At 52.5% G+C, this 19111-nt stretch overlaps 1 protein-coding gene across 2 annotated transcripts in view; it reads right to left on the bottom strand.

Annotated features, from left to right (window-relative positions):
* The window catches only part of FXYD6 (FXYD domain containing ion transport regulator 6), a 28449-nt gene extending 9619 nt beyond the window's left edge, over positions 1–18830 (bottom strand). Inside the window, exon 1 of one of the 2 annotated variants that reach the window (XM_032472670.1) lies at positions 18527–18830. The gene's annotated coding sequence lies outside the window, so the exon portion shown is untranslated. The remainder of the gene's footprint in view (positions 1–18526) is intronic. The other variant, XM_032472669.1, reaches the window with a different exon arrangement.
* Between the last annotated feature and the right edge of the window lie 281 nt (positions 18831–19111).

Raw genomic sequence — 19111 nt, 5'->3', positions numbered from 1 at the left:
ATAAGGCACGCAGTCTATGGCGTTCTGTTATAGCAGCCTCTGAACAGACTGAGACGGTACTCGATCTAACAAAGATTTTAAAAATCTAAAGTTAAAACATAATAGTTATTAGGTAAAATATTCTTCTTGAAAAATACAAAGCATCTCCTTCCTGATATATATGCTATTATTGTACAAAATTTCAGCTTTCTTAATCCTATGAAGTAGTTATCAGTGTTTGTATTTCTCGGAAACAACGTTTGTTAGGTTTACCCATGTGTATAGTTGCCAGCCTTTAAGCTAGCCCCCAATACTTCCTGTTCACACCCTTGTACAGTCCCCTTTCACAGTGCACCAGGGTTTATTGTGTGACCAATAAAATATGGCAGAACTGATAGGTCACTGAAAATATTATATCATAAAAGGCACCACAGCTTTCTCTTCTCGCTCGCTCGCTCGCTCTCTGACTGCTTGCTCTGGGGAAAGTTACCTGCCATGTCTTAAGGATACTCAGGCATCCCTGTGGAGAGGCCCACATGCCAAAGAACTACAGGTCTCAGTTCAAAAGCCCACAGGGACCCTGGAAGTGAGTTTGGAAGCAGATCCTCTGGCCTTCACTGACTGCCAGCCTGGCTAACAGCTTGACTGCAGCCTTATAAAAAAAAACCCTGAGTGGAGCCACCCAGCTAAACTGCTCCTTGATTCCTGACCCTGAGAAACTGTGTGAGATAACAGATGTTTGTCATTTTAAGCTACTATGTTTGGGGGTTACTTGATATGTTGCAACAGATAACTAACATAAAGCGTTTACTCACTGATTTGCTCTTTCGAATTTCAGACACCCATTAAGCCATTTTCTTTATTCCTGGAGAACACCTTTTAGAATTTTCTTTAAAGAAGATCTATTAGTTACAAACTCAGATTTTGTTCATCTGAAAATTTTTCATCTCACCCTTCTGGTGGACAGACTCTAACGCAATCCCCAATAATTCCAACTGTCTGGTATTCAGGCCTTTGGAGAATCCCCTCTCCTCGGGCGGGGGCAGCAGCTGGGACTTGCTTCTAGCCAGGAGAGCGGTTAGTAGGAAAGTAGGGCCCCTCCTGGGAGTAGGAAGGACGCATGTCAAAAGTTCCAGGCTGCTGCACCTTTCCCTCGGCTCCTCCCCAACCACCTCCATTGATGCCCAGGTTCAAGTCAGTCCCCCACACGCACACTGAGTTCCTAGACAGGACCATACACTTCCGGGTTCTGCAAGGGATAAACAGGTGAACAGGACAGGGAGGCAGGGTCTGAAAGCAGAGGGCTCTGATATATCAGCAAATGTGAAGAGAGCTTCACAAGAAGTCGAGACTACATTCAAGGGGCATCTAGCCAGGCATGGAAAGGGGAGCAGGGAACATGACAGGGTGCCTGGGACGTGTCCACGGAGGAGCTGACATTTTAGCTGAACTTTGAAAACAGGATGGGATTCTGACGGACAGGGATAAGGAGAGAGAAAAGGAAGGGCATTCTGGCAGAGCAACAGCATGAGCAAAGGCGGTGAGAAGGGGAAACGGGAGGCAGGGATCACAAACAGTATCCAATTCAAGTTCAAGTCAGACCCAGTGGAACCTCAAGGTACTTCATTCAGTAGTGGCCACCTGAAGTGCCTTCCTGGGGATTCTGAATGAGGTCCAGCAAGAGAGAGGGCCTTCGTCCATTAGTAAGGTCTGCACAGCACAGGAGGGAGCTGTGACGGAAATCTGCCAAGTATTTGCCCTTTCCCAAGTAAGACACCTTCCAAAACAGTGAATGATCTAGTTGTGTAAAGTATGATGGTGTGGGTGGTAAGAATTCTGATAAGACAGTTAGAGTCAGCCTGGAGAGGATCTTGAATGCCAAGCTCAAGAATAAAGACCTGTCTTTGTATTCTAAAGAAAACATTTCTGATCAAGTTACAGTGTGCTGAAAGGAATCCTGTTATAGAACTGGAAAGGGACCAACTTTCCTCCTCCAAGCTGCTGCCCAGGCCTGGGCTGCACCAGCCGCGCTCAGCACAGGCCTCCTCAGGGGCCTCTTGGCCCCTCCACCCTTTTTAAAAATCTCGTTGATACCACTGGCACTGCCCCCAAGTCGAGTGGCCAAGAACACATGCAGAATCCCCGAAGGGGGTTCTTTCTCCCCCGGCTGCACCAGGAAACTCTCTGCCTCCCCTCCCTCCCACACAACTGCCCCCACCCCGAGTCCTACACCCTCCCAGTTACTACACATTCCTCTCTCCCAGAAAGGAAGCTGCGCTGCCTGGGGCTGGCGCGGGTGAGGGGGAGGTTAAGAGGGCGTAGCAGTGGTAAATCTCATTTCAGGCCACAAGGTCCAAGAAGTAGATGGAAGAGAGAAGGGAGGGGTCTTTAGAAGAGGGGAAAGCAAGGCAGAGTTGGGTGGAGTCGGGAGATGGGGTTTTAGAACATTACACTAGCTTCCTGTGCAAGGGAGGCCCTGGACCCCTCTGCTTGGATGGGCCTGGGGACCTGGCTTGGCTCCCTGGGATGGGGCTCATGGTGACATCATCACTGTTAGATGGGGGACTCAAACTCTAGATGGTTCAGACCATCCTCCCCATCTGGAAAACGGGACTAGCCACACTTCACTTCCTCTGTAGCACCTTCTGAGAAAGAATTCAGTTCCCACTTGTTTTTCTGCTCTTTTCCATGTTCTCATATCTCTACATTGGGAAACAGCTGACACGTCGGGCGGGCGGCACCAGCACGTCCATGTTAATTTCCTTCCCTGATCTTCCTGCCGACTGCGCAGTTGCTTTCTGCATGTGCAGGAGAAAGCAATCAGAAGAGTTTCTCCGGTGATTATCTTTCTATACTGAGTCACATAATTTCACATAATTGCTGGGTAAAAGCTGCTCAGAAAGAGAAGCCACCAGTTGATGATATAGCATCATGCTATATTATTTTTGATTCCACGCAGCAGTGAGGTGGATCAGAATACCCAGTTCTATTGTGAAAATAACTCAGAAACGACCGCCCTTTAAAATGCACAGGCTCCAGATTACAGCGGACCGTCATTATCTCACCCTCATCTCTCTCACTCGGCCCCCAAAGCCTCCCTTCCCTTCCCTTGCATCCCGTCTGCTTGCCTTCCTTTGGGTTCAGCCCATCAAAAACGTGCCCAGAAGGGTCTCCAAGGACTGAATCCTGGCAGGATCCCCAAAGATCCCCTCTCCAGAGAGGACACACCAGAAGGGAGAAGGAGGGAGACTTTTATGGGGTCACAGAATGCCTGGGCCCCACTGTTTAGGCTAACTGGTTACCCTAGACTGTTATCACATGCCAAGGGGGCATGATTTAGCCTGTGATGTATCCAAATCTTTGCAACAAAGAAGATTCCACTGTGTATAAATAGGACATAACCAAGATGTGAAGTTTTCCAGATGGAGTTAGACTCACCGAATGCCAGCAAGTTACAATGATTGAGATGAAAGCTCCTACTTTTTATTTGAGGAGATGAGGCCCCAACAGAGAAGTGATGGAGCCACGTCATCCAGCTGATCAGGGGCAGAGCTGGGCCCAGAACCCACGCCTCCAGCTGGTGTGCTGGGATCGGGAGGTGGGGAAGCCAGGGTTGGAGGGAAAAGCGCCATGGGGGTGGTAGGAAAGGATGAGCAATGCCTGAGAGTCCTCGGGCAGCCTGGCCAGAGCCAGGACAGAAGACACGGCACCTACAGGAATGAGGGGGACCAGGGCAGTGAGAGGGGTAGGAGAGAAGCACAGACAGGCTCCTGGCTCTCCCATTAGAAGACCACCTTTGGTGGCTCAGATGTTGGGGGGCCAGTGCTGGCTTCTGGGAAGGTGAGTGATGGAATCATGTCTAGAAAGGGTCTTCAGGTGGCTTGGAGCCCACCTCCTCACTCTCTGAACAGGGGGCAAAGAGATGGTCAGAAAAGCCCTTTCTGATGATCCTGGTGAGGTGCAGTGCGGGTGAGTTTGGTGTAGGCGGCATCACTGTGGCCTAGATCTGAGTGGTCTAAGGCCGGGCTAAGGCTCGAAAACAGAGAAGGCCCAGGACTAAAAGTTAGCACAGAAAATTGGTCTGATTTCTGGGCAAAGAGATGGATTTTTTACATTCCTAAGACATTAGTAAGTCTTACTGTTTGGGAGGGAAATAGGGGGAGGGGAGCCTGATCTATTTGTGCTAAGATCTTTTTGGGGACAGGAGACTGACCCTGGCAGACTTCTCAGGCCTCCTTAGCCTCAGATTCTATGAAAGGGCTGCACGTGCACACTCTGAATGGCACCTCAGTTCTCAGTCACACGTGCTCACGACCAAGGCCTGGGGGAGCGGTCAGCACAGACTGGCCGATGAGGCCCAACCCGCGGCCTGGCTTTGGGATGTGCTGTCCTTTTATGAGAACGTTGGGGTCATAATGCCACAGGGCTGGAAAGGCTGGAATGTTCTCCTGAACCTTCTCTGGCACCCCTTCCACCCCGGTGTCTCCCTGCTCCACCATCCACGCTGGGGCAGCCGGGCGTCCTTGGCGCTCAAGCGAACCCCCACCTCCCCTCACGTGCAGCTGCACTTTTCCTCCCTAAACCGCTCATCACCTTCTGCCTCCCAACTTAAGATGTACAGGCGTGAAAAGAAAGCAAAGAACAAAAGGACAGTCATCACCTACTTGACTGCTCTGTCTAGAAGCACTCCCAAGGGCATTTCCGGGGTCCTTCCTGGCTGAGCTCAGCACTCCCCTCCATCTTCTCTGTTTTCAGGATGGGGACTTTGCCCCTCACCTCGTGTTCCATGCGACCTGTGGCCTCAAACCCCCACTGTGTGCCCTACACTCTCTGGCCTTGGAGCTCCCAGACACAGTGACCCAGAGCCACGACCAAGTTTCATCATCTGCTTTTGTAAAATGCAGGGTGGATTCTTCTCCATCTTTGGCCCCTTCTGGAAGGCTCAAAACTCCCTTTCTTCATACAGCTGCAAGACACAGCTGCAGCCTCCTTGACTGGAAAAGCTTCCACCCAATGCTGCCCCCCAGGCCAGTGTGCCGCCGCTCCCAGGTCCACTCGCGTCAGGCAGGACCTGAGCCCACGGCTGGACATGAACATTGGGGATGTTCAGGGCTGAAGCTCCTGCAGCTCCACGAGCCAAGCTCCACTTCCTGGGGCAGCAACCATGACCGAAGTGTGAAAGAAAAGGTAAAACCAGAACAGCTGAGTCTTCTAGGTGAGTCTTCTGGCAGTGAACTTGGCTGTGGCAATAAGCAAGGTGCTGGTGAGCATCGGAATTATCCTATGGACTCCAAAGAAGGAAATGAGAGGAACTGAAAATTCTGGGATGGGAAGCCTGTATTTGAAGCCCATTTTGGGGCCAGGATTGGATGTAAGAGATGATAATAATAATCACGACAAACAGCATACAGGTCAAGTGCTATTCTTACTACTTTAAATATTCGTTCTCATTTAATTCTTAAAAATAGCCCATGAAATATGTGTTGCATCAAACCCATTTTAAAGGGGAAGAAATTGAGGCAGGGAAAGAGTGGTCCCCTGGTGAGTGAAAGCTGGATTCCAGACTTCCGCCCAGCTCAGCCTGCCCACCCGCTGGAGGAGGAAGGTAGTCTTCCTGCTGGGAGCCCTGGACTCCAGCCCCTGGCCCCACATTCCAGGGAGGCTCACACCCACCCAGGAACAAAGGGCCAAGAGGGGCTACCTGTACTGGCTCCCAGAGGGCTCACCTCCCAGGCGGCTGCCACCCTGCTCCCTGCTCCTATACCCGTCCAGCAGGCTTAGGCTGCAAGGCTCGGCCACACAAAAGAGTCATGTGAACTCTACAAAGAGGGGGCTCCTGCCTCTGGGTGAACATTTTGTCATCCTAACATGTTGTTAAGCCTCCTAACATCACTAGCTTCATACACACTCATGAAAGAAAGAGAGCAGAAGGCACAGTGCCTGCCGGCTCACCCCCAAGAGAGAATTTCTATTCCCTTGTTGCACAGAGAGCTGTTCCCCTGAGAAGGGGAGTTTTTAAAAAAGAGATTATGGAATTTGTGCAGCTGATTCGGCCGGAAGTGAGAGCAGGGGGTGGGGGACAGTAAGGGATCAGCCAGTTCCTCTGTCCACTTTCCAAGGCTATTATAAAGGTCAAGTGAGATAATACATGTGGAGGTTCTCTGTAAACTGTAAAGCACTGTGATAACAGTACCTAACAGTTGTTAGGCATTCATGTCATCCCAAGTCCTGTTCTAAGTGGTTTACACGTACTAACTCATTCAGTCCTTACAGCAGCTCTAGAAGTGGCTCTGATTATGATCATTCCCATTATACAGATGGATAAACTGAGGTCAGAAAGGTTAAGCAACTTGCCTAAAGCCCCAGAGCCTGGATTTTAACCCAAGCAATCTGGCTCCAGAGTCCTTGCTCTGAACCACTCTACCATCCTGCCTCTCTGCCACTCGGGGGCTTTGTGACCTTGAACAAGTCACTCTACCTCTCGGAGCGTTTGCTTCGGAACATGTAAAATGGGAATAGTAACTGGCATGTGAGGAGCTGCGAGGATTAGATGACATAGCCTCCCTGCATCACTGTCTGCCCACACCTGTCCCTTTGGCATCTCCTTTTGCAGGGGAGACAGCTCCTCCCCAGCTCCAGCCCTGTAGACCTACTGGGGACTGCCAATTGCAGCCCCTCCCTTGTTGCTAAAAGGCCTGGGTTTGAGACTTCAGGATTCCCCCACGGGTAGTCACATCCTCCTGAACCAAGGGAAGAAGGGTCAAAGCAGCCAGGCTGTGAAATGTGGGGTTGGAGGAGTCTAGGGGGCAGGGGTACTCAGTCAGCATCCTGCAGGTGAAGAGCTGGCGGGAGAGAGGAGCCAGAGAAAGGACAGTGAGAGGGTCCTGGCTGGGGGTGCTCTGGCCTGTCTGTCCGCAGCCAGTGCTGCCCTGCCCATCCCGCAGTTTGGCTCTAAGAACCCATAATCCCCGCCCTGCCCCAAACCGATGCAGCTCAGTTTCTGTCATTTGCAATGAAAAGAGATATCACGTCCCAGCTGAGCGCTCTGCCTGGTAAACAGCAACTGCTTTTTAAGCATCAAGGGTTGATAGATCATCTTTCCCCCAACTCTTTCCTCAGCTTCCACCTTCACGTTCTAGCTTCTCTTGGGAAATGGGGAAGAGAAACAGAGAATGGAGCTGGGGAAAGCCCCCAGTTGCCTCCTCTCACTTCCCTTCCCTCCTCCTTTAACTGTCTCTCATCGCTGGAAGGCTCCAGTGTCCCCATGACACAGGCAGGGATGGCCTCGAGCCACAGCAGATGCAGGCAGAGCATGGCGTTATCTACGCAAAAGGCTTCCCAGAGCTACTGCCTTCTCCTCCCTCCAGAAAAACAGGCTGCATCATCCAGGGCCACAGACAGGTGGTGTGGGGAGCACAGACCTGCCTGGGGCAGCCAGGGACGGTGACACGTCCTCCCAGGCAAAAGTTGGGGAGCCCCCACCAAGAGACACAGAAGCAAGACGGAGAGGACACGAGATGGCAGGAGAGGAAAGGAATCCCAGAGGAAGAGTGACTGAACAGGAGAGAGGCCAAAGAGAAGTGCCAGAGAGGCAGGCAAAGGGAAGAGAAGAAGAGGCTGCAGGACAGAAGGGAGCCTGGCCGAGGGGAGGCGTTCCTGGCAGAAACTGAGCAAGAGATGCACCAGGGCGGGGTGTCGGTGGGGGGTAAAGTCAACAGACAGCTGCTGCTTGTAGGAAAAAACATCAAGCCGCTCAGGCTGCAGGGCAGCTGCCCAGTGGAAGACACAGGGTTTCTGCTGTCTAAGCCGCCTGCTGGTCAGGGTCCAGGAGCCTGAGGCCTGGCCCTGGAGGGCCTCAGGTGCCCCGCCCCCTTGGCCAGAGCGCCAAGTATTCTTCCTAACCCAAAGTCCTTCCAGGAGAAGCCACTGTCTCCCTCAAGGGGCCCCTTGGGTGTGTCTCCCTCGGAGGGCTGGGCCTTGAGATTCCAAGGCTAAGTGGACTTCAGTAAAACTGTGATGCTGGGCCTAAGGCAGCCCTGGTCCTCCTGCCTCTTGGGTTTAAGGAAGGTTGGGGCAAATACATCAGGACAGAGATTCCTGGGTCCTCAGCCCCAGACCCTCGAGTGTACTTGCAGCTGTCACAAGAAAAGGGGGACCAGCTGTGTTTTGTATTTTCCACCCCCTCCCCACCACCCATGGCTGAAGGGGAAGATGCTGGAGATGGTAGTGATGCTGATAATCCCAAGCATCTGTAAGACACCTCACCTCCCAGACAACTTCCAAAGCATCAGCTCAAAGGAACATCACAACGGCAGGCATTGGGTATTGTTGCCATCTTACAGATGAGAGAAGGCAAGGCTTCATGAGTCATGTCACCCGCCCAAGCTCGCACAGCTAACCATACTAATTCTGCAGATGCCACAGGCTATGTTCTTTCCACTCCTCCTTGCTGCCTCCCTGGCAAGAGTGGCAATGCATGGGGGCTAAGGGACATGAAAACGCTGACCTTGACTCAAGACCAAGCAGGGCTCATTGGATGGGAGCATTCATACCCAGGCCAGGGCAGAAAAACCAGGGTGAGAATAATCCAGATAAAGTTAAATAGGTTTATTTAACTCCAGCACGCATAAGGTCATTTTCTCCCCTTCCCGGTTTCTTGCCCAACTCTGTTCTGTCCACTATGACTGATGTTAAGGCTAGGATCCGGCAGCCCCTGTGGAGGCGGGAGGAGGTCTGGCACATCCATCAGCCATTGTTGGTCCCCAGCGACTCACAGGCCTTCCCATCACTCCCAGTGGAGCTTCAGCACCAGCTCAGGCTCTCTTCTCTCCCTCCCCAGCCTCCTCATAGCAGCTGCTGGGCACCCTGCTGCTCTCTGCCCAGGGACTGTCAGCGCACGCAGGGAGCTAGATGGTCTGGTGTCCCAGACCAGTTGGAGGGGGGGATCTGTCCATCGAAGCTAGGCTCACAGGGGATGCCAACTGGCAGCCTTTCAGAGCGAGCTGCCGAGCTACAGACCCCCTTTATTCCTGGTACGGCTCAGAATTACAGAATTGAAATAAAGACCACCCCTCCTCAAAAATATATCCACACCCACGACATTCTCCCAGGGAGAGAGTTCTTAATTCCACCAAATGCTTCATTTAAAATGTAAATACTTCCAATCCTACCAGTCATTTACATCTTGGCCTGAGTTATTGAATCAGATTGCTTTTCAAACAGCTGAGATCTGCCTGCATTTAGGTGAAGAAATTGGTGGAGAAAAAGAGAGTAATTTGGGGACAAGGTGTAATTTTGGAAAGAAGAGCATCATTATTCTTCCAGTAACCAAATTAACAAACATTTATTGACAGCCTGCTGTTGCCCAAGAACTTAGTCATCGCTGGGCGTGCTGCACAAACGCGGTCCCTACCTCACGGAGCTCACAGTCTGAGTTCACAGGGTTTCCTCCCTCCCTCCCATCCCATCTCCACACTGTACCTGTGGCAAAGTCCTAGACATGCTTCCTCCTGCAGTAGGTCTAGAATCCTCTCTCCCACTGCTCCGTCTAGTTCAGACCCTCATTCTTACCCGCTGAGGCCGTTGTAAATAGCTTGTCTAATATTGTGCTAGCTGCACCCGTCCTTAATCCCCTCCCTGTAATTGCTCCTGGACACTGATAACTGTATGATTTAATCTTCCTAATGTATATTCTGATCACTTCTCTCCCAAACACAAATGTATTCATGGTGCTTCCGTATTCTCTTTACTTTTAAAAATCAAAACTTTTTATTCTGGCATCTGAATACATCTAAGCCTCTCCCTTTTCTGCCCTTCCGGTATTTTCTTCCATTACTTTCAGCTACTGTGGTCTACTCCCGTCCCCTGCCATGTGTGTATCCATCTCTAGGCCACTGTATATTCTGTTCCCTCCACTTAGAATGCCCTTCCCTTCCCTGTTTATTCCAGTTCTCAAACTTGGCTGCACCTTCCCAGCACAGGGAGAGCTTTTTAATAATCGCAAAAATATAAATAATAACAATAATGCCTGAGAATCAACTAAGTCCCACTAAATTCTAAATTCTGGGGGTGTGACCAAGGCATCAGTAATTTTTAGAATCGCCCCACTCATTCCAACGGGCAGCCAAGGTTGAGAAATGCTATCTTTGTCCAATTACCACTCCAGCCCATAGGCTGAACTATAGACTTCTTTCTCCAGACTCAAAGAGCACCTGTGGCTTGTCATTAGCACTGACTTGGCACATAGCGCAGTCTGTTTCATGCTCTCTCTCATAAGGTTCTCCTGGCTGAAAAGTCTCTGTGTGACCCCAGGACCCGCACGAGCTAGGGCGGTGCAGACAGCCAGTGAGGGCTGGTTGACAGACTGATGTTTGTCGCGGGGAGTGGAAAGAACACAGCTCCAATCACGAGGCCCTGGCATCGTGCTGGAGTGGTGGCACTAAAAGGGACTGGGTTTTAGTCCCGTCAACACCACCGGTGATGAAGCAGGCTGATATACGTACCCTTGATCTGATGTGACAAAAACAGCCCTTCCCCTCTGTGATCTGCCTCCGCCAAACCCATCGGCCCAGCCTAACTGTGAGAAAAGCATCGGACAAATCCCAGCTGAGGAGTATCCTGCAATATGCCTGACCAGTCCTCCCTAAAACTGTCAAGGTCAAGGTCCTCAAAAACAAGGCAAGGCTGAGAACCTCTCACACCAAGAAAAGCCTAAGGAGACGTAACAACTGACTGTAACGTGGCGACCCGCGTGGGATCCTGCAACAGGAAAAGGACATCAGGTAAAAACTGAAGACGTCTGAATAAAGTGTGGTCTATAGATAATAATAATATATCAATATTGGCTCATCAATGGTAACAAACGTACCACATGAACATAAGACAATAGGGGAACCTGTGTGCTGGGGGTTATACTGGAACTGTCTGTACTAGCTGTTCAGTTTTTCTGTAAATCTAAAACTGTTCTTTAAAAAAAAAGATCTATTAAAAATAATTTTTAAAAAATGTTAATTCAGTTAAAAACAAAACAGCTCTCCAACCCCATCCCATCACCCCCACATCTGCTCACCTTCCCGGCAAGCAAGCAGCACGCAGCCCGGCGGCCTGTCGGTGGTGTCCGCTGCTTCTGCAGCAGGGGCTGGGCTTCTGTGGTTCAGAACCACAGAGCTGAAATCCAGCAAAGGCTTTTAAAGCTGTCTTTTAAAACAAGAGCTTTGGGCCCAACCAGAGGTCACTGATGGATCTGTGGCCTTCGGAGGAAAATGCAACCTGTTCCCTCAATCTGCATGTTAAATGCCATCAAACAAGCATTGAACATCAATTATTCTGTTTAATAGCCTAACTTGAAATGACTGGCCCCCTTACAGAATTCCAGAGAAGGGTTAAAGGGCAGAGAGAACTCAAGCCTGGGACTGAGGAGAGAGCAGAGTGTGGTGACATTCTGTTGGGCCGAGGGGCTCACAGGGGCTGTAGTCACTGAATTCCCTGCACTGCCCCGAAGCAGCTGGACAGCCTATGCACAAGGCAGGGGCCTCTGGTCCAGATCATCGCTGCTGACACCCTCCAGGATGTCCCCTTCCTACCGGGTCCCTCTCATCACAGGGTCCTCGGGCCTGGCAGGACTGCCCTGAGTAGCCCCATCTCTGGGTCTGCCCCACCGCCCTGCATTCATGGAGGGCATCCCCGCTGGTCCCCATGACTCAAAGCTATCTCTTTCCAGCCCAGACCCAATCCAGCCTGGCTGTACAGGGGGAGGGGGAGGGACAGAACTCCTTTATCATGTAGTAGAGAACTTACTATTTGAACGGAGGGACCTTTATCTTTAATGAGGAATTACTTCCGGGGAAGAGGAAGAAAGGAACTGACCATGAGAAGAAATAAGGCCTTTCCTTGGAGTACACAAAGCACAAACACAGGACTGGTTTCTAAAAAGAGTCTCTGGGAGGGGGAGGGTACAGCTCAGTGGTAGAGTGTGCGCTTAGCATGCACAAGGTCCTGGGTTCGATCCCCAGGACCTCCATTTAAATAAATAAACAAATAAACCCAATTACCTTCCCTCCAAAAACAAAAATAAAATAAAATTAGAGTCTCTAGAAAGACTCCAAGCTGGCCCATCAGCTGGGTCACAGGGCCCTGCTGCCACTTCACCCCCCCATCACTTCTGACTGTGACGGTCTTTGCAGTGCCTTCCCAGCCATCACCCCGTGGGCTTCTCCTGACAGCGCTCAGAGGCAGGCGCAGGGCAGGGAGGTGTGGCCAACTCCAGCCTCCAGCACAGGCCAATGACACGAGCCACCCAGGGTGAGTCAGGGAGCGGGACCAGGCTTGCCGCCCCCGAGGGGATCTCAGTCCAGTTCCAGGGAGTCTGGATGGTGGGCAGCACTGCTCAGAAGCCCTAGGCCGGGGCCCTGGCAGGCTGGGCGGGCGTGAGCAAGTGAGGCCAGTGATGGGATCGTCTCCTCCCCAAGCCTGCTGACAAAGGCTCATTCAAGACAGGCCAGACCAACAGTCCCAGCAGCAGAAACAGAAACTCGGAGCAGCTGCCAGGGCCAGAGGCCCAGGCAACCCTGCCCACAGCCAGACCACAGTACCAGGCAGCTTGACCAGCCCCATCCACTCTCTCTGCCCAACAGCCCACCTCCTTGAAAGCACAGCTCTGGCCGGCATGTTTGAGCCTACTGAGCATGTGTATATGTTCACACTGTCTTGCTTGGGGTGGAAAAGGCATGGGGACAGGCCCTCTGCCCACCCGGTCACGTGCACGTCTGGAGGCTGACCCGACCTTGTTTGTCTCTGCTTCAGGAAACACACTGTCCCCAACCTCCAGCCACATGATTCATTCCCCCCCATTCCCACAGAGCCAAGGCCCACGCTTCTTTCCAGGTACTCCATCACTCGTGTGTGTGTCTCCCCCATCAGACCATGAACTCTGTGGAAGCAGAGGCACATTCTAGGCATCTCTGAATTGCCAACGCTTTGCACAGTAGCTGCTCAGGAAAGGCTGATGCGGGAATGAACGGGTGCTCTGGCATCATTATCCCTTTAAGTCATAATCCAGTCTAAGCTCAGAACAACCTGAGGATCTGTATGGAATTTTTAAGGAATTTTAAAACTTTTCCCGTGACCCCTCACCCCACTTCTTCCTGCCGGCTCACTAGGTCTCTGGCGGATCCCAATCACCAAAACCTGAGATGAATCAGTTTCCTTCCATTGACTTCAGCCCGTAAGCGCCTCCCAGGCTTCTGATGGGGTCAAATTCTTATTTTCAGACTCCATCAAAGGAGCAGACAGACTGAGATGACACAAGAGCATAAAGGAAGGTCCCCCCTAGGTATGCGTGGTGCGCACCTGGGTATGAGGGACAGGCGGGAGACAGCTTGGAGGGACAAGTGGGCTTTCAACATCTCCCGGTGGGTAAGGACTTCTTCCCACATATGTTCAGTTCACGGACGCTCGCTGGGCTTTCTCCATTTGCCTGACACCGTGCCAGGCGCTGTCTGAGGGACAAACAGACTTTGCTTTTGAAGAGGTAGGAGCGGGTGTGGGGAGCAGGCGTGTACTTAAGTAGCTAAATGCAGGCATGGTGGGTGTGTACTCTCAGGGAAGAATCAACAGAGCATTTCAGGGTACGAGGAGGGGGGAGGAAAGCATATCTGTTTACTGGAAATTAGGAAAAGCTGTTTGAAAGAGGGAGCCTCAGAAGATGCTATAACCAACAATACTGTCATTCTAATAATAATAACAATGTCATTATTATCATCATCATTACAGCAACTAACATCTACTGAGTGTTTACTACGAGCTAGGCACCCGAGAAGCACTTGACATAGCTTACCCCCTCAATCGTCATGCCCATTTGACAGATAAGGAAACTGAGGCTTAGAAGTGTTACAAAAACTAGGAAGTGTCAGCACCCAGCTTAGAACCCAAGTCTATGCGTCTCCAAAGGCCACCACCCCTCCTCAGCATGCTGGAGTGAGAGAGCTCATTCCTGGTCAGGTCTGAGCAGAGAGAGGCAGAGGGTAGGAAGTACCAGGCTTGGACAATCATCTGGAGAGGGTGCCTGGAGAGGTAGCTGCAGCCCTTGGGGACCAGTGCCAGACACCTGTCCTCATCAACAGGCCATGGAGAGGCCCAGAAGGTCAGATATGCTGGGCCTGATCCGCAGGATTTGTGGTAAAAGGATGGGGGCTGAGAAAATGGAAAGGAAGAAGCCGTCACCACGGTCTAGGTGAGAGACTGCAGCTGGGTGAGGTGAGAGGGTGCACGGGAACCTGCGAGCTCGTGCCTATGTGTCAGGGCTGGAAGATTATTTATGTGTGAGAAAGGGAGAGTGAGTGCAGGGCGGTTCCTGTCGAAGAAGGAAGTTCCAGAGCTTTCCTGGTGGGAAGTGTGAGTGGGGTCAGCGGGGAGAGAGGCGGGGAGAGGACAAATCAATGATCTACCTGAGCGGGAGAGTTCCGGTGAATGAAACCATCATTTCACAGCTCTGTGGGCCCTGAGAAGCCCACAGAGCCTGGCATAGGGGAGGGACTCAATTAGCACTTGTTAAAGGCAGGTATGTATGAATTAAGACCTTGTCTCTGGTCTCTTCCAAGGCCTGGCTTTGCACTCCAGCTATGTGGGGAGTCACTGTCGTTCCAACCAGATCCTACGTCATCCCTGGCCTCACATCAGATATTTTGAGCTGAAGCAGCTACGTTCCCATGGCCCCAGCCTGGTCCCCCGGGCCCCGGCCCCCATCCTGAGCCTCCAGCTCCCCCACGTATCTTTGTAACAAGTGTGTTCCTGTGTGGGCTCCAAGCTGACTTCATACTTTCCCAGGTCAGAGTCCCCCCTCCTCCCTCCCATACCAGAGCAGAGAAGATGGTTCTATGCTTTCGTCTCGGCCAGAGATCTTCTTCTTCTCATCTGGGACAGAAAGCCCTGACCAGCACCTCCAGCTGGCCCAGGAGGATTTCACAGATGCACAAATGATGGCCCTGGACCCCGCTGTCTCCAGAGACCACGTCTCCCAAGACTCCACCTCGCCCCAGTTTCCACCCTGGCAGAACAGACCAGAGAGACACAGAGCTCAGGAGGAGCCAGCAGCTGAAGCCTGAGAGAAGAAAACCCAGTCTCGGCTTCCATGACTGAAAGGGGTAAAAGGGGAGGCCTTCTCCCCAGGAACCAGACACCAGCCTCCTTCCTGCTCAGCTCAGCCGCAACCCCGTGTTATGAAATCATGAGTGCAGTTTGGCTCCTGGAGAGAAAAGGGATCTCTTTCAAGACTGTACAAAAATTTAGAGGAAGAAATGGCTGCTTTCATGTACCTAGATGTTTAATCAAATCTTATTTATAATAATTAAAAGTTGGAAACCTTAAAGGACTCTGTAGGGTCATGATTAAGTAAAATATTATAATACATGACATGTTATTCCACACTATGAATAATTAAATTCCACATTATGAAATCGGAAATAAACATATTAAGTTGTATGAAGAAAATAAAAAATAAAATAAAATCTTAGAGGCTTTCAGTTAAAAGACTTTCACCAGACAGCCAGTTTGCTTCCAAAGTGACATCTGTGGGATGAATGCACTTGCCCCTGGGGCGCAGCCAGGACTAGAACTTGAGTCTGCACCTCCGGGATCATTGCCTTTATGCTGCCGGGTCTCTGTCCCCAGCGGCTGCGGCTGTCATGACTGGTTTGCTTCCTCCAAGGCGCCTGGGCAGAAGTTAGTGGGTGATTTGTTAGACAGGGCGTCCTGGGGGCTGCCTGGCACAGTCTGCCACCCCAGATGGCAGCCAGCTAGGTCCAACAGGGCCGGGCTCTGACTTAGGGGGCATCTGGTGGGCTGGCTTCCTGTGACTGTGGGGAGTTCCCAGGGTCTAGGGAACTGCTCCTCCTCACCCTCTCCTCCAAGGAAATAAAATGGAGCGGGCTCCTCACCCACTGGGGCACCCACACTTTGGAAGGGACATCCCAGTCCCCAGAGGATTGCTGGAAATAGAGAAAAAACAGCAAGAGAAGTGGGAGTGTGGGGTCACAAGTCCTGGCTAAAGAGTCAGAGGCCTCAGCCACTGTGGGGTGGTGGGACCTCTGAGCCTCAGTTTCCCCATTTATGTGATGTCCTGATCAGAAGTTCCCCTTTCAGCCCTGAGAAATCTAGGATTCTGAGGTCAGGAACTACGTCTTCCACCTCACCCACAAGACCCTAGCAATTAACATGTAGTAAGGAATTTAAACAGTTCACTGAATGAGTGAAATGGGTCCTTGGCAGGTGGTCAGGAAGGAGACCCTTGCCTCCGGTGTCTACCACCAGACCCCCAGAGCAGCTACAGGTCTTGGGAAAGCCCTAGCAATCCAGGAGCCCTTGCCAACCTGCTTCCTCTCCTAGAAGCACAGATGTGCTTGGAGGAGCCAAGGAGGAAGCAGGGAAGTGTTCCTGGGGGAGAGAGGGGGTAGCCTGGACCCCCTCCCCCACATCGTCCCACCTACTTCCTAAACTCACCTGGTCCCTCTCCTCTCTGCCCTCCTCCGGGCATTGTCCCCTCTCCTTGTCCCTCTCCTGCCCTCCAAGCACAGTCACGACCTTTCTTCCCTCCTTTGCGGAGGCTTGAAGCCTTCTGCTGGTTCCTGAGCTGCCTGATCCTCTGTTAGGAAGGAAGACTCCTTAGGACAGGCCAGGAGCCCTGGGCGTCCTCAGGGTCAAGGCAGGTAGAAAGCAGCCGTGGAGAGATTTGAATTCTGGCCCATGCCCAGCCTCTTTAGTCTACAGCACCCAGGAGAGGGGTCCCCTCTGAGGGAATCTGGACATGCATTTCTCTCCACCTTTTTCTGCAGGATTCCTGGGAAGATGTTTCCATCTGGCCTTCCTGAGCCTTCCCCTGCACAGAGCAGGTGAGGCAGGAAGCTGCCCTCTATCTTCCAGCTGGAGACCTACTTAGAAGTCGTGTGTGTGTGTGTGTGTGTGTGTGTGTGTGTGTGTGTGTGTGTGTGTGTTGGGGGAAGCAATGGTACATGTTATTGTTGGTGTATGTGAAAGCACACAGTGCGTTGGTAGGGCGTACGTGTAGCATTGTGAGTGGTGTGTTGTGGTGTGGTATATATATGGTGTATTTGGTGTGTATATGGTGTGTATGTGGTATGAGATATGTGTATGTATAGTGTGTTTATGTAGTGTGTGTGGCAAGTAGGATGTGTGTGGATGTGTGTAGTGTGGCAAGTGTATGTATATTTGGCGTGTGTCTGTGACACGTGCTGTGTTTTGGAGGGGCCTGCAGTGGGTAGGGGCCACATCAGTTTGAGGTGGGAGCTAGCTCTCAAGGGTCTCCTACCCAGAGAAGTCAGGGCTAACCAGTATCTAGGCAACCATGTTGGGGGGAGGGGTGGAGATCTAGAGGTGAGGAATGGGCAGGAAAAGGAGGGAGGCTGAGAATTGAAGAGGAGTTTCCATGGCAACTACCAGGAAGGTCACGTGAAAAAGGCTAAGTTGCGGAAACAGATACACACATCCACACATACACAATATGAGGGCGCTGGGCCCCCAGAATGGGGTCCATTCACAGAGGGCATGGGGCCCATTGGTCCATCTCCAAACCTGGAAATCTGGGCCCAGCCAGACAGCCAGAGCCAAGGAGACAAAGGAAGTGGAGACAGAGGCTACGTTCCTGGGAGAAGCCTTGGCAGCCACAGCCTCCCATGTCGGGAGGTTGGCAGCAGGGGCTTGGCCAGGCCCACTTCTCCAGGGTGACTGCTCCTACCCTCAGGTGCTTTCTCTACCAGCCACCACTTGTAAGAGCCCAGAAGCAAGCACCAGAAGCCCCAGGCTGCTCTTCCAACTCACCCGGGAAGCCCAAGAGACACAATGGGGGCAGCTCTGCCAGGGCCAGCCCTGCTGGGGAAAGAGGGCTGGGCACTAGGAAAAGAGGGGGTGGAGGGGTCATGGTGCACTGGAATAAAACAGGACTGGATAGACAAGAGAAGAAGAAAATTGACGCAGACATTCTCATGAACCCCACACCCTGGAACCCCAGCCCTTCTTTACCTGCCCCCCTCCCCATGCCCACTGTCCAGCTCCAGCTCCCCCTGCCCCCCAAGCGCCAAGCCTGCAAGTTCCATTTTGTGTTGGTCATGTGTGCACACTCACAGCCAGCCACCTCCCCGTCTTCACATCAGCACACTCCACTCAAGTGGCCACAGCTTCCAAGTAACAAAGGGAAAACTCTCCCTAGATACAGTGGGGAGCAGCCCTTTCCTCTTTTCCTACAACCATTGCCCCAAGCTCCAGGCAGCAGCAAGCGCCTTTCCAGAACAGCTTCGCCCCCATCGCCACGGCCTGCCTCCCCTCGGAGGCCCCTCTTCTCTTCCGACGCCCACCTCCTGGTTTCCATCCCCAACCTGGTTTTCGCTGCCCAAGCGGCGGCCGCCTGGGGAGGACCGCTCACACCCACCGAGAAAAACAAAACGCGGCGGCATCCCGGCGCCCCGCGATCGGTCCCCATCCCAGCCTCTCTCCCTCTTCGGAAGAAGAACCCAACTTTGCCACCTCCGCATCCGCTTACCTGCACGGCGCGGTCCCTCTGAGACAATCTAGGAGGACGTGCCCAGTCCGGAGGAGCCTGGGAGTGGCGGGGCTGGGGGCAGGGCGGTGGGCGAGGCTTTCGCTTTTTTTCCCGCCTCCCTGGCTGGGAAGGGGTGGGGCGGGCTGGAGAGGCGCGTTCTGCAGGGGCGGGGCCGGGTGGGCGGGGGCTGGGCTCCGGGGACCGCGGTGTCACGGTCCGCTGGCCTCCGGGTCGCGTCCGCGCGCAGACCCTCGCCTCCTCGCCCTGCGCTGCCCGCCCCTCCGAGCGCGCCGCCGCTGCTCCCGGGTGCGGGAGGGATTATTTCAAAGGGCAGGGTGGCTCGGGAAGCAACAGGAGACTGTCGCCGAGGGGGCGGGCCAGCGCCGGCGCGCATCCGCCACCAGCTGTTGCTTTTCGGTTTTCCTCTGCTGAGGGTGGGGAGGGAGCGAGACAAACACGATGACAGCGCTAGTGTGTCTCTGAAATAGTAAACTGGGGTGGGGGAGGGGGGTCGGGAGGGAGACACGGGAAAATACGAGAAAATAACAAAACACCAGACACAGCAACCCACGTTAATTGGGAGAC

This window comes from Camelus ferus, chromosome 33 (genome assembly GCF_009834535.1).
Source record: "Camelus ferus isolate YT-003-E chromosome 33, BCGSAC_Cfer_1.0, whole genome shotgun sequence".
NCBI lineage: Eukaryota > Metazoa > Chordata > Mammalia > Artiodactyla > Camelidae > Camelus > Camelus ferus.
Note: the sequence above shows the minus strand (reverse complement) of the source record. Positions and strands in the feature narration are given on the sequence as shown.